Source organism: Canis lupus, chromosome 1 (genome assembly GCF_003254725.2).
Source record: "Canis lupus dingo isolate Sandy chromosome 1, ASM325472v2, whole genome shotgun sequence".
Lineage (NCBI taxonomy): Eukaryota > Metazoa > Chordata > Mammalia > Carnivora > Canidae > Canis > Canis lupus.
This window is the reverse complement of record NC_064243.1, coordinates 17,731,503-17,745,331: the sequence shown is the minus strand read 5'-3', so window position 1 is coordinate 17,745,331 and position 13,829 is coordinate 17,731,503. Positions and strand designations below refer to the sequence as shown.

The 13,829-nt window shown below is 47.4% G+C and overlaps 1 protein-coding gene across 1 annotated transcript in view; it reads left to right on the top strand.

Moving 5' to 3' along the window:
* The window catches only part of NEDD4L (NEDD4 like E3 ubiquitin protein ligase), a 338,701-nt gene that overhangs the window by 92,130 nt on the left and 232,742 nt on the right, over positions 1-13,829 (top strand).

Genomic DNA, 13,829 nt, shown 5'->3' with positions numbered 1-13,829 from the left:
GTGGCTCAGTGGTTGAGCCCCTGCCCTTGGCTCAGGTCATGATCCTGGGGTCCAGGGATCGAGTCCAGTATCAGGTTCCTTGCAGGGAGTCTGCTTCTCCCTCTGCCTGTGTCTCTGCCTCTCTCTCTGTGTGTGTCTCATGAGTAAATAAAATCTTAAAAAAAAAACCCACAAAAGCATTCTGTTGGAAATAACATTTGTATTGTTCATTTTAGTACTACGTAGTTAAACCTCTTTCAAAGCCGTATGTAGCCACGTAGTGATTGAGATTATTTTATGTTTGGGAAAAAGCTGGGAAACTTGACTTTGGTAGTTTTAAATAAAAAAACAAATCAAAGCGAGTACTGAGATGAAATCCTTTGGTCTTTTTTTTCCCCCCCATGAGGAAACAAAAAAATATAAGCTTTCTGTTTTTAAAAATATTAAAAATTCATGATTCAAAACACAAGGTAAAATTCCAATAATAGAATATTTCAGTCACTATCTTAATGAGTTATTAATGTTAGGGCTTTGTAATAAAATGGCATTGCTGGATAATGAGGCTCAGCTGAAATGTTAAATCTGATAATGCACATTTGCACATTTTAAGGCTGTAAATTCTGCCTTAGAAGAAGCAGAGATTCTGGACGACATAAGATCGAACATCTAGCGTTGTCTCCTTTTATTTTTTTTTTATTTTTGTTTTTTCAAATATTTATTTTAGAATGAGCAGGGGGAGGGGCAGAGGGACAGAAAAGGGGGTTGCCCGCCTTGGGGCTCATCCCAGAAACCTGAGATCGTGACCTGAGCCAAAACCAAGAGTCAGAGGCTTAACCAACTGAGCCACCCAGGAGCCTGACTTGTCTCCTTTTAAATATGAAGCCAGTGACCATGAAGGTTTTGTTTTGGGTACATTGGTCTGAAATGAACACCTTTCAGTGTTGGGGTGACAGAAGGAGAGTGAGGAGGTAGGATGGATGCAAGGTGAGGGGCTGCGTCCTGGGCCTCAGGCCATGAATGGTTACACAAATCCTGTTAGCCTTGTCACCTCAGCATCTGCTGTCCTGTGGTTGATGCCTACAGCATTCTAAGATTTGTGGCACTGGGTACTGTGGCTTCTTGAAGTTTCTGGTGGGACCACATCTCAATTCCATTTGCAGCGTCTCCCTAGGTGAGGTTCATCTCGATGCTCTCATTGGAGTTGGCGGTGTTGCTTTTCTGTGGTGCTCCAGTTGAGCTTTTTGTAGCAGCCAAGCCAACTTCAGCTGCTCCTTGTACCAGCGACCTCTCACCCTTTTATATAGCGTTATCTCCTAGAATGATCCCAGTGACCAGCGCATCGTAGGTTCGATGTTCTTTATAAAAGGAATTTTAAGCATCTTGTGTAAGAGCCAGCTAAGCATCGTAAACCTTTTTGGAATAAGATGTGGAATAAGAGCAACAACCAGTGGAACCAAAAAATGTACTGATCACATGTGCTCTTATTTCTATTATTTCATTCATGGTGTTTTGAAACTGGTTGCAAGTAAAAAAGCATTCTGATTTATGAATGATCTTATGTGTTTCACTGTGAGAGATGGGATTGTAATTACCATTTTTGGAGAGACATTACCCGTGCGTGTGTGTGTGTGTGTGTGTGTGTGTGTGTGTATATTGGAAGTGTTGTGTGATCTTGCATAAACCTTCTCGGTCTGAGTTCTTGGCTTCTAAAATCATCCCACAGTTGGGAAGGGACATCGGGGACCATCTGGTTCATGGTCTTCCTACCTGGTGATATTTCTAGCAGGTGGCAGGCCTCAGCTCTCGTGCTGGTGCTAACTGGTCAGCTCTTGGCCTCAGAAAGCCACCTGCTCTGTGTTTGACCAGGCTTAACAACCAGAATTTCCTTCTCTCTGTAAAGCACATCTGCCCTTCTACAGCCTTCACTCCTTGGTTTGAGGTTTGCCCTCTGCAGCCTTGGAACAGAAGATGCCTTCTTGGCTTCCACCACCCCGCCCCCCTTCCCAGGGAAGGAGTCTGGTCATTGTTGGTAAACCAGGTTAAACATTCTCGAGTCTTCATGTGCTGTTTGCTTGCTCATTAACTACCCTAGGTACTCAAAAAACATTTTTTTTGAGTAGTTAATATGTGTAGATGGTTTTAAATTAAAGCATAAGGAAAGCTTTTATTTGGTGAGACATCTCCACGTGTCTCTCACATCCCTCGGTCCCTAGCCAACTTGCTTTTGTCCTCAATCCGTCGGTGGCACCAGTCTCTTGTGTCCTTACAGAGCTTACACACATGCCAGCAAGTATTTGTGTCAACACATACACACATCTCCTTTCTCCTCGTATGGAAGACGGCGCACCCCACAAAGTCTTCTCCACTCAGCCTTCTCACGTGACTGGGCGGCTGGAATTTTCCAGGCTGTATGTAGAGCAGCACACCTTCATTCTTACGGTTGCCTAGTGTTCCGTTGTATAGATTTCGTCCTGAAACAAAGCAAAACAACAGTCTTCTAAGCCTGTTAGTCTTCTAAGCAACAGTCTTCTAAGCCTTGGAATCGAACATCATGCTGACCCAGGGTACGGTATGACCGCATTCCCTGCTCTGGACTTTGGATAATGCAAGTGGTTTACTGACACAGTGTTGAGTCATACTGAACTTAAGATAAAATCCCCAAGATTTTTTTTTTTTAAAGTTAATGCTATGCCCAACTTGGGGCTTGAACTCATGACCCTGAGACCACGAGTTGCATGCTGCACTGAGTGAGCCAGCCTGGCTCCCAAAACTCCAAAGATCCCCCCACTTTGATGCTCTTCCATCCTGTCCTCTACATTGATTCAGGCAACCAAGCACACATACCACTGTAAAATCCTATCGTCAAGATTTGACCTATCGCCCATTCTGATGAAATCTCTTTTGGATTCCAATCCAGTTTTCTGACATTTTATCAGTTGTGTATATCAGATACAGATTGGATTAGCCTGCTCTCAATATCCTCTTCCAGATTTTCCAGGCTGACCGTGTTGCCTGGGATGGAGTTAATAAGAAGAGTCCTGTGACCTAACACTCCTTCGACCCCACCTCCCTGGAATTGTCTAATGGTTATACTTTGGATGGGAGTAGTTAACGAGGTATAGTTGAGTCCCACCTAACTTTAGTATCTGTTCACCCTCATGTCATCACCTTGTCGAGGAATATGATCGTGGTTTGGCCAAAGTCTCTGTATACTAGGTATGTAGCAACCCCTGGAGCTGTAAATCTTATCAGAGAAGGAAATACGTTTGCATGTTTTATTCTTGGCAGACCTTAGCTGTAGATTGTTTTACTTTTAGAAATGCAAACTATTTAGTAATTCATTCTAGAACTTTGCTTTGGATTGGTGTCATTTATTCACCCAGTCTTTCACTCCCCTTGGAACATTTGGGTGTAGAGTTCTTTCCTAGAGTCTTGGAAAGCTGTGCTAATAAGCAGACTGAAGGATTTCTCTGTGGCTCTCTGGCCTCGAACAGGCTGTGTGTGGAACTTTATTCTTGTCACTCCCTGTGATCTGCTGTCTAGCCCCTGCCTTTTGAGAGCTTCGTCTTTGGCGCAATATCTAATTTTAAGCTTTTATTTTTTTCATCTCTACACCCATCGTGGGGCTCGAACCCACAATTCCCAGATCAAGAGTTGCACGTTCCACTGACTGAGCCAGCCAGGCGTTCCTCGATAGCTAATTTTAAAAGCAGTGACAGAAAAGGGTGAGAAAAGAAATCTAGGGCACTGTGGGAGCCTTTTGTGGGAGGCCTAACTAGTCTAGGAGCCCTAGAAAGACATTTTCAGAGAGCGTGTTATGTTACCTGAGGGCTGATGGAGAAGTAGGAGATAGGAACCAAAGAGCAATTGGTGGCTCTGGCAGTGGGAAAGCTGTCCTAGCTCAAGCTGTATAATTTACAGTATGTTTCATAGCTGCTTTTCTCTCAAAGTTGGGACATTTGCCCGTCCCTGGTGTCTCATTCCTTTGGGATGATTGCAGATTCTCTTAGCCACTGTGGGAGGTGACTTGTTGGGATGAGTAGTAGAGCCAGGATGTCCTTGAGTGTCTTCCTAGTTCTGCTTTGGGGCCCTGGTTCTCCCAGTCCCCTTCCTCCCTCTGGCCTCAAATGAAATCAGAAGCATGAGGGCAAGAAGACTTGAAGCTGGAGCACAAGAGTGGATAGTTACGTTAGCAGATCTTCCTGTCTCCCTAGGAATAGTCATCGGTTGAGGTTTAAGCTAGGAGCAGATAAGGTATTTGTGGGAGCAAACCAAGGAATGATCTGTAAATAGGTGGCTGGAGAGTTTGGGAACACCCACAATTCAGTGGAGGTGACTGGGGTGTGATCCCCCGGGGGGTGAGGGTGGCATTCGTTTGCAGTCTGTGGAGGGGGAGCCTCGTCACTTGCTTTGCATGGTGGGAACAGAGCCTGGCAGTGGGAGGGGAGGGAAGGGATGGGCTGGAGCTCCGGAAAAGGAAGGCTGGAGAGGTTTCTGTTTGGTGTTTCTGTTTGAGAGCCAGTCCGGAGCCTTGGAGCTCAAGCACTTGTGAGTGGCAGGGTCACCCTATTGTGGAGACAGGTGTTTGGATACTCAAACTCAGTCTCATTCTCAACACACAGCCTTCTGATGGATTATTATTTGCATCTGTTCAACTTGCCTACAGAGTAAACGTGCCAGTCCTGAGGCTTCAGATCCATGCAACAAGTCATTTCTTCACTGTAAAATCTAAAATTCAACACTAAAATGAGTTTCTTATCAGCTTTGTTCACGTGTGTCCTTTTCAAGGTTCTAGGAACCCTTGGCACATTGACATGAGTCAGACTTCTGATCCTACTTGGTGAGATTCAGATCTGGGACCATGGAACTCACTCCATGGATTGTGTTCTTGGGGGCCCTCAGTAGTCCCTGTCGCCTGAAACCCAGACCTTTTCCAGATCCTTCTAGTCAAACTACAAATTCCACCCAGAAACCCAGACTTCACTTTATTGAAGAGGAGAGGTCAGAGTTATGATTGCCATGAAAAATACAGAATTTTAGATGTTGAGCTATGATTTTTGGCTTTCAACAAAGTGCAATTGTTTATTATGATCATTTTTAGAACGATAAACACAAGATAATTCTTGTGTTAGTGATCTTGGGGGAATTTAAACATGTTTTCCTGTCTTGTGATTAGAGGTTGGGAACAAAAGAACCATTGATAAATGGATTCTTTGAAGACCTTTTACATGGAGTTTTACCAACTCTTCTGGTAAAAGGAGAATTTTTAATTAGTGGAAGAGAATGACTCTGTCCTTTGAGTTGGAACTCTTGCCAGCTCATTCATTTCATGGACACTGTTCAGCGGCACCCTCTTTTCATGTCTGCATGATCGCTGAATTACTGTGGATTCTTGGCATTCGAGAATTGAACATTTCTCATTGAAAGCCATTCTAAAAGTCTGTCCTCACATGGAAGGATTTACATTCTTGCTGGGGTGTACATTTGAGTCATGTTAGGGATGCGGCCCATGGGACTGTGAATGTCGCTCAGCATGTGGCTGATTCCTGCCACCTCCCACTGCTGACTCCTCAGCCTACTGCTAACCCTGCCTCCTCTCCCATCTCCTCCTCTGTAGGGACTCATTTTCCGGGTGAAATGACACCGAATGGTGAGATCTACAAAGAACCTGGAATGCCAGGGCTCGACTCTATTCAGAAGCCAGAAACCAAGACATCCTAGGCTGGCACTGAAAGAAATAACTGGAAAGCTGGCACTTTCAAAGCATGGGTGAAAATTGTTGTGGGGGGGGCAGGGAGGAGGTGAGATTCAGTGTGAGCCGTGGGGCGTTGGCATGAGGCTTGATGGGTGCTTCCCCCCTCCCCCCAACAGCCTGGAGCAGGTGGTTGTGGCTTCCAACCTTGTCGTGAGGTCTCCTGTGCGGTCTCCTCCTCCCCGCAGGCCTTCAGTCATCTGGTTGGCCTCCCTCTAGGCAGCACTTGGGTTCCCAGCCTGTCAGCTTCTCACCCTCGGCTGGTTTCACTACCTTTTTCTACTTTCCCTTTCCCTCTGAGTAATCTCCAGGTGTCTTCTCTTAAAGGGGCCAAGAGCAGGATGGTGGTGGGATTTCACCTCTCTTCTTGCCTTCCAAATGCATTTCCTGTGAATGCGGTGCAAGAAGGTGCAAGATGGAGCAACCCGCTTACGATTCTGGCCTCATCAGCTGCACTCCCAGGTCTTGGTCATTCACTGGCTAAGGCCACCATCCCTGCTCTTTCTCTATTTGTATAGAGATTTTAAAAATGTCTGGATGCAGAGACTCTACTACACTGTATAGTAGGGGCTTTATCCAGTGTAAATTAATATCCAGCAGGAATTAATTTGCAGGCTGGTCTTTGGAATTTCAGAGGAAGTCTTGACCATGGAACATGGGACTACACTAGCGTGTGTCTGTGTCCATTCCCCCCCCCCCCCCCCCCCCCCATTTCCAGGTAGCCTGATTCCACAGTAACTCTCCTGGAGCATGCCGAGTTATAGTTGGGCTAAAGATAGGGGTCCCTTCCTCCCTCTTTCCCCTGCCTTCCTTCTTTCCTGTCTTCCCCCCTTTCACCAGATGTTGTTCAAACCCTGCTTGGTTCTCGCGTGGAGCCGGGGCTCTGAGAGCGACACTGTCCAGCAGAGCCTCCCATGATCGTGGCAGTGTTCCGTGTCCGGCGTGGGAGCCAGCCACTAGGCCCGGGGCCTGTTGGGCACTTGAAACGTGGCTCACGTTACCAAGAACTGCTTAATTGTAATCGACTTGACTCCAATAGCCCCGTGTAGCTGGCGGTTACCGTTTGGTCAGCGCGACCGTAGAGTGGAGTTGAGAAGATGAGGCTTCCCTACAGGGAAGAAAGACTACAGTGATTTGTTACTTAGATGCCAGCCTAGTGGTCAGTCCGAAGCCAGGCTCGGGGGAGAGGGCTGGGCCTCCCACGTCCAGTGTCCTTGTCCTTTTCCTTTTCCTTTCCCTTTCCTTTCCTTCCTTATTTTTTTTTTTAAGATTTATTTATTTATTCATGAGAGACAGAGAGGCAGAGACACAGGCAGAGGGAGAAGCAGGCTCCATGCAGGGAGCCCGACGTGGGACTCGATCCTGGCACCCCAGGATCATGCCCTGAGCCAAAGGCAGACGCTCAACCACTGAGCCACCCAGGTGTCCCTTTTTTATTTTTATTTTTAAAGATTTTATTTATGTATTCATGAGAGACACACAGACACAGGCAGAGGGAGAAGGAGGCTCCTCATGAGGAGCCTGATGCAGGCCTCGATCCCTGGACCCCGGGATTGCGACCTGAGCCAAGGTGGAGGCTCAACCGCTGAGCCCCGCAGGTGCCCCTCAGGCCCCATTTCTGACCTCTGTACGGAGCTCTGGTTTCTGCCTGCCTCTTGAACATCTCTGGCTGCACACTGCAAGGTAACCTCATGTCAAGAAATCCACATTCTCAGGGCTCCCGGGTGGCTCAGGTGGTTAAGTGTTTGCCTTCGGCTCAGGTCATGATCCCTGGGTCCTGGGATCCAGTGCTGCAGAGGGCTCCCTGCTTGGTGGGGGGTCTGCTTCTCCCTCTGCCCCTGCTCATGCGAGCTCTCTCTCTCTCTGTATCAAATGAATAAATAAAATCTTAAAAAAAAAAATCCCTGTTCTCTTACTTCCCATAGCCTCAGACTCCCTCTCCTTCATTTGCCACCCCCGGATAGCATCAGCCCCCGCTTCTACCCTAACGGGGAACTTGAGCAGGTGCCGCCTTTGCCTGCCGAGGCAGTCTGTCACCCAGCCTGCTGGGCCTCCCCCGCCCCAGGAGGAGCTTTGGAAGCGGTCCCATGTCCTCCGTCCCCAGGGCCACCGCACTCCTCCACCGGAGTGAGCGGCGTAGCAGACCGTGTAATTCGTGTCCTGTCCTCCTGTCTCTGGACTCGACTCTCTCTGCCCCCGTTACCCGGTGAGCTCGTGCCTCGTGGGCTGGATCGATGTGCTGCTGGGCCCCACGGACGAGGACGCCGGGCCTGGGCCCCTCTTCTTTCCTTGTCTCTCTGCACGTTGATTTGCTCTCCACCTCGAGGTACCCCCGTGCTGCTGCTGCAGTCTGAAGGATCGTTCCTCCCTTTTTCTCAGTCTGTAGGGCCTGGCCCCAGTACCTGCTCGCCTGAAGCTTGCCCCAGCTTTCTAGCCGGTTTCCTTCTCCCCTCCCCTTACACGTTCTTTCTGCTCTGAATTCCCGTAGGTACCACTCACTGCTGCTAAGTTCACTGTGGCGTCTTGTGATTGCGTATATGTTTCTTCCTGGTCCACAGAGAGTAAAGTCCTATAGGCTTGAGCTCTTCTCAATTCCTCATTCCTGTACTGTTGTCAGAGTAAGCGCTTTGGGTTTCCTGACTACGTGGATGTGAGGGACCACGGGGGATGAATGGGTTCTGGGTGGGCAGGTGCCGTGCGGGAGGGAATGGGTCCCTGCGAAGAGCACAGGTAGTTCAGGGATTAAGCAGGTGGTGGTGAGCCTGCACTGCTGTGCGGAGGGGATTGAATTAGACCCATTGATCTGTGGGGGAAGACCCACTGGAATAAGGGAGAAGGGACATTCTAGAAAGGTTGGACTGATGAGGTGGCAGGTGAATTAGGATGAAGAGAAGCTGCTGCACATCAACATCAACCTCAGGGTGGGCACCTACGAGATGCTCAGTAGCTTTTGGAAGAAGGAGCAGTTGAGGTGATGCTGGTTGGTGTTGGATTATCCCCCTAGAAGTAGAACTTAAAATGAGGCTGTGGGATGAAGAAGAGGTGAATTTAGAGTTGTTTCAGAGGCAGATAGAAGTTTCACAGCTATTCTCTTATGTTGTCATTCTTTCCAGAATTAAAAAAATCACCCTGAGGATCATATATCCTAAATTTTCTGGAGTTGTCTCAGGTTGAAATATTGACTGTACTTCTAGAGTTCAGGGTTCTTTTTTTTTTTAAAAAAAGATTATTTATTCATGAGAGACACAGAGAGGCAGAGACACAGGCAGAGGGAGAAGCAGGCTCCATGCAGGGAGCCCGACGTGGGACTCGATCCCGGGACCCGAGGATCACGCCCTGGGCGGAAGGTGGTGCTAAACCGCTGAGCCGCCCGGGCTGCCCCAAATGGTGTCCTAATATGTAGGAAAATCTTGACTTAACCAGGAGATGAATTAGACGCCAGTTATTGCAAGGGATTCTCCACATGCCCTGGTTCTCCGTTGCTGTGTTACAGAGGATTCCTGGGTTTGGCAGCGTAAAGCCACAAAAATGGCTTCCCTGGGTGGTTCTGACACATGCCTCGCCTAGTTACTGGGGTAGGGCAGGCCGGGATCTGCCGTGAGGTGGTAGTCAAGTTGTCAGTGAGGAGTGCCACCATCAGAAGGCTTGCCTGGGCCTGGAGGACCCACTTGAGGATGGTTTATTCACAAGGCTCTTGGCCAGGAGGCCTCAGTCCTCACTATAGGGACAGCTCCTGCATAGGGCCTCTTGGGTGTCCTCGTAACATAGCAGCAGCCAGCTTTTCCCAGAGTGAGTGATCTGAGAGAGAGGAGGAAGCCACAGTACCTCTAATGACTGAATCTTCAAAGTTACATGCTGTCACTTTTTCTGTATTCTGTTTCTCAGAAGTTGCTATGTCCAACCTCCAGTGAGGGAGGAAGATTAAGCCCCGCCACTTGATGAGGGGAATTTCAAGAATTTTTGGACGTATTTTCAAACCACAAAACATAGGGGTACCTGGGGGCCTCAGTCAGTTAAGTGTCTGGCCTGCTTTTGGCTCAGGTCATGATCTCTTGGGTTGTGAGATCGAGCCCCCTATCGGGCTCAGTGCTCACCAGGGAGTCTACTTGAAGATCCTCTCCCTCTGTCCCCACCCCTCAAATGAATAAATAAATTAAAAAGCCTCACAACATAATTTCTGTAAGTTAGTTACCTTGAGCATTAAAATTATAATTCTGCTCTGGAGGGCCATTTTTTTCCTTTCCCCGTTTGTGAGCTCCCAGCAGGCATAATGGCCATAATCTAGCTAGAGGTTGAGAAATGGAGGTTGTGCACAGTCCTGTGTTTCTGCAGTTTTCTCCAGAACTCATATCGCTGGGGCTGGTGCTTGAGAATGTTCTGTGTTGGGCTGACAGTGGCGAACAGCGACAGAGGATAGGCCTGGGAGTGGGGCTGTTGGGTGTCCTCAGGGTTTATCTGAGCTCGAGCTGGACACGTAGTTCAGTATTGGGCTCCTTTTTCTGTGTCTTTGTTCTCCCCCCACATCGCAGGTGTTGTATTACAGGTGTAGTACAAGTGTGGATGTCTAGCCTCCGCAACTGACCATAAGCCCCTTCTGGGCAGAGTAGAAGGTGTGTGGTTGCCTGTTGTGTTCTTCTGGTCTGTTCGCGTGGTGCATTGAACGTAAATGTCACTCAGCACTTTTTTTTTTAAGATTTTATTTATTCATGAGACACACACACACACACACAGAGAGAGAGAGAGAGGCAGAGACATAGGCTGATGTGGGACTCAATCCCAGGACCCCGGGGTGGTGACCTGGGCCAAAGACAGACGCTCAGCCTCTGAGCCACTCAGGTGTCCCTGCACATTTTGGGGGATGAACCATGAGAGGGTCAGAGTGGAGAACTGTGAGAGAGTGAGAAGATAGGGGTGGCAGCAGCATGAAGCTGGGGACCCGACCCCTCAAGGGAGTGAAGAGAGGAAAGGCTTAGAGAGTCGGAATTGGGGTAGAAATACAGAGTAGGGAAAGGCATAGCTGAAGAGGACAGGCCTAAGGGGCAGGTTGGGCATGACAGGGGGTTGTGCGAGATTTAAAGAGATGGCTGGAACAGGATCTTGGCTCATGGCTGGAGCAAGAGGAGGCAGGAACTGGAAGATGAATGGCATCTGTGGAGCAGGCACAGTGTGGTTACTTTATGTTAGCTTATTTAATTTTTAAAGCAGTGACCTTAATGGACAGGTCTGTAACTTAGATATTTTAGGGTATAAGAATATTGATGGTCCTTTTAAGCCAGAGGGTGGTGGCTGCGAGCCTGCAGTTGTTACGGGTAATAGAACTGTAGGTACGGTGTAGGGTATGGGAGGCAAGTGCACAAATTACTTCACTGACAAATAACTTACGATGTGCAAGTCCCCGACTTAGGTCTTCCTTGTCCGCAAGAAGGCTGGTGTATGGGATACCGGGGTCACTGGGGATCCTGTGGAGGAAAAACACTACCTCCTAACCCAGATAGTGCCTTTCAGTTGGGGGAAGATCAGCTGCCATTGTGAAGGGTCAGGGATAAAATATAAATATAAAAAATATAAATTTTCCTTCTTAGGGCACCTGGGTGATGCAGTCGGTTAAGCGTCTGACTCTTGGTCATGATCTTGGGGTCCTAGGATCGAGCCCTGTGTCAGGCTTCATGCTCAGTGCAGAGACTGTTTGAGACTCTTTCTCCCTCTGTCCTCCTGCCCCGTTGGACCCTTGCCCTTGCTCGCTTGCTCTCTCCCGCAAATGAATAAATACAATTTTTTAAAAAGTTATCTTCCAAGGTTGATTGCAGGGAGAGAATATAAATTCTAGTCTCTTACTTTGAGTTGGAACTTGAGATTTAATTTATCAGAGGAGTAATTTTGATAGATGATGTCTTTAGTAAGCTTTGTAAGTAGGCGTGGGAATTAGGTGACCACTTATACACAGTTTATATGAGCAGGTGTCTGAGTTGGAAACTGCTGCCTTACAAACGAGCTTTCGGAATACCCTCTGTTTATAAGTTGGAACTTGGGCGGTGCTGTTCGTCTGTGGCTCGGGCACTTTATCTTGGTTTAGGCCTTCAGGGAGAATTAGAAAATGAAGTGGGAAAGAAAAACACATGTACAGTGCATAGAATCATCCCTGTTGGGCAATGACCATGCAAAAACAGTAGAGGAACAGTAGCCAGAAGAGACCCTGAGAGTCATAAGAGGACCTGCAGTTGTTCGGCCTCACCTCTTCTCTGCCTGTGCTTTCTCTGCTGCACACAGTCCAGCTCTAAATAATATCATTGTTGTCATAAGCCACTTTAGTTAAATATTGATTCTACTGGAGTCATAACCAGGGCCCGAGATGTCATGTGTAGATTTTATGAAAGTAATAAAACGCCTCAGAAAGTACAGTTGCTCGACTTGTCGCCCATTGCATCTGATAAAGTAGTCACACACCTGATCATGTGTTTCTTTGCAGGGTGATGATGGCTGCTTATCTGTATGCACACTTACTATTGAGAGGAAACAAAGATAAGATGTTTTGGCTGTACGTCTGAAACCCATGTGTAAAAACAGTTTTTACAGAGCAGCATTCTCTTTCCTGCTGCCTTGCCCCATAAGTTCAGAGGGAGGTAAAATTTCCTGTCACAGCTGCTTGTAAATAATAAGTGCTCAATAAAGGCTCTTGTAACTAGTAAGTGCTCAATAAAGGCTCTTTCCTTCTTTCACCTCCCACCTGTTACCTGTGTGTTACCGAAGAGTGTCCTTATCACGTCTCCCAGAGAGACCACTGGATGCCTTTGTGAGTTGGCTGAAATACAACTTGTAGCTTTTTATTATGACAAGAGGTTTATTTGTTTTAGAAATACAGAAGCCTAGAGATGCCTGGGTGGCTCAGCGGTTGAGTGTCTGCCTTCATGATCCTGGAAACCCGGGATCGAGTCCCACATCGGGCTCCCTGCATGGAGCCTGCTTCTCCCTCTGCCTGTGTCTCTGCCTCTCTCTCTCTCACTCTCTCATGAATAAATAAATAAATCTTTTAAAAAAAATATGGAAGCCTAGATTCCTAAGCCTGTGATTAAAAATTTTTTTCCTTCTGTATTATTTGAAGTTTCTACAAAAGCTGAATTCCCAAAGAAAAATATTTAATGTTCCAAAAAGAAAAAAATGTAGATAATCAGGAAGTTATCCATTATTCAGAGGTAATCGCTGTTACTCTAATCCTTTATATGTCTTTTTCTGTGCTTATACAGAATCGATATTTATTGCAAATTGAGATTGTATTGCATACGAGCAAAGGTCGCCTGCTAAAGCAGCCTTCAGTACTCAGTGGCAAGAAATAGTACAAGTCTGTTTGGAGCTCAGTGTCCTGACAAGGTCAGTCAGGTGATGGTGGAGGGGGCAAGGTGAGGTGGAGATGCATGATGAGTGGGAGAGCCAGAAAAAGCTTACATTGTTTCTGTGCACCTGCCACCGGCTAGCATGTAGTCACATGACCACCCAGCTGCGAGGCATGCTGGGAAATGTAGTCCAGGTGGAAAGGGGCTACAACTGTAGATTGCCTTGCTTATTCCTAACTCAACTGTATAACCCGTTTTTGCAACTTTTTTTTATAAACCAAGTTGTTTATTTCGAACATGATGCCCTCTCCATCTCAATCCTATGGGAAGCTATCAGCCCCCTGCTTAAAACATTCCAGAGATGGTTGGGACAATGCCCACTTTCTGCAGAGGCTGACCGCTTGGGTCTCAGGCCCCACCGTACCACTCTGCTCTCACCTCTCCCTGCAATGCAGACCTGCTCTCCAAAGCCTCGGGATGTGGTGTCACCCCTGCATGGAAATCCCCACCCCCAGCATCACCCTTTGTCTCCTCTGGGTCCAGCTCAGATGTCCGCTCTCCAAAGGGGCCTTTCCTGATCATGGGTCTTAAATATCTTCCCCCTCTCCCTCTACTTAGTTGCTTTTATTGTGCTTAGTTGCTTTTATTCATCTTGCTGTTACAACACTTGCCACCATCAGAAATTCCTGTTTGCAATATCTATGTTTTGTCTGCCTTTTTAGATTGTTGGTTCCTTGAGGCAGGAACTCCATCTTGTTCATATCTGTGCC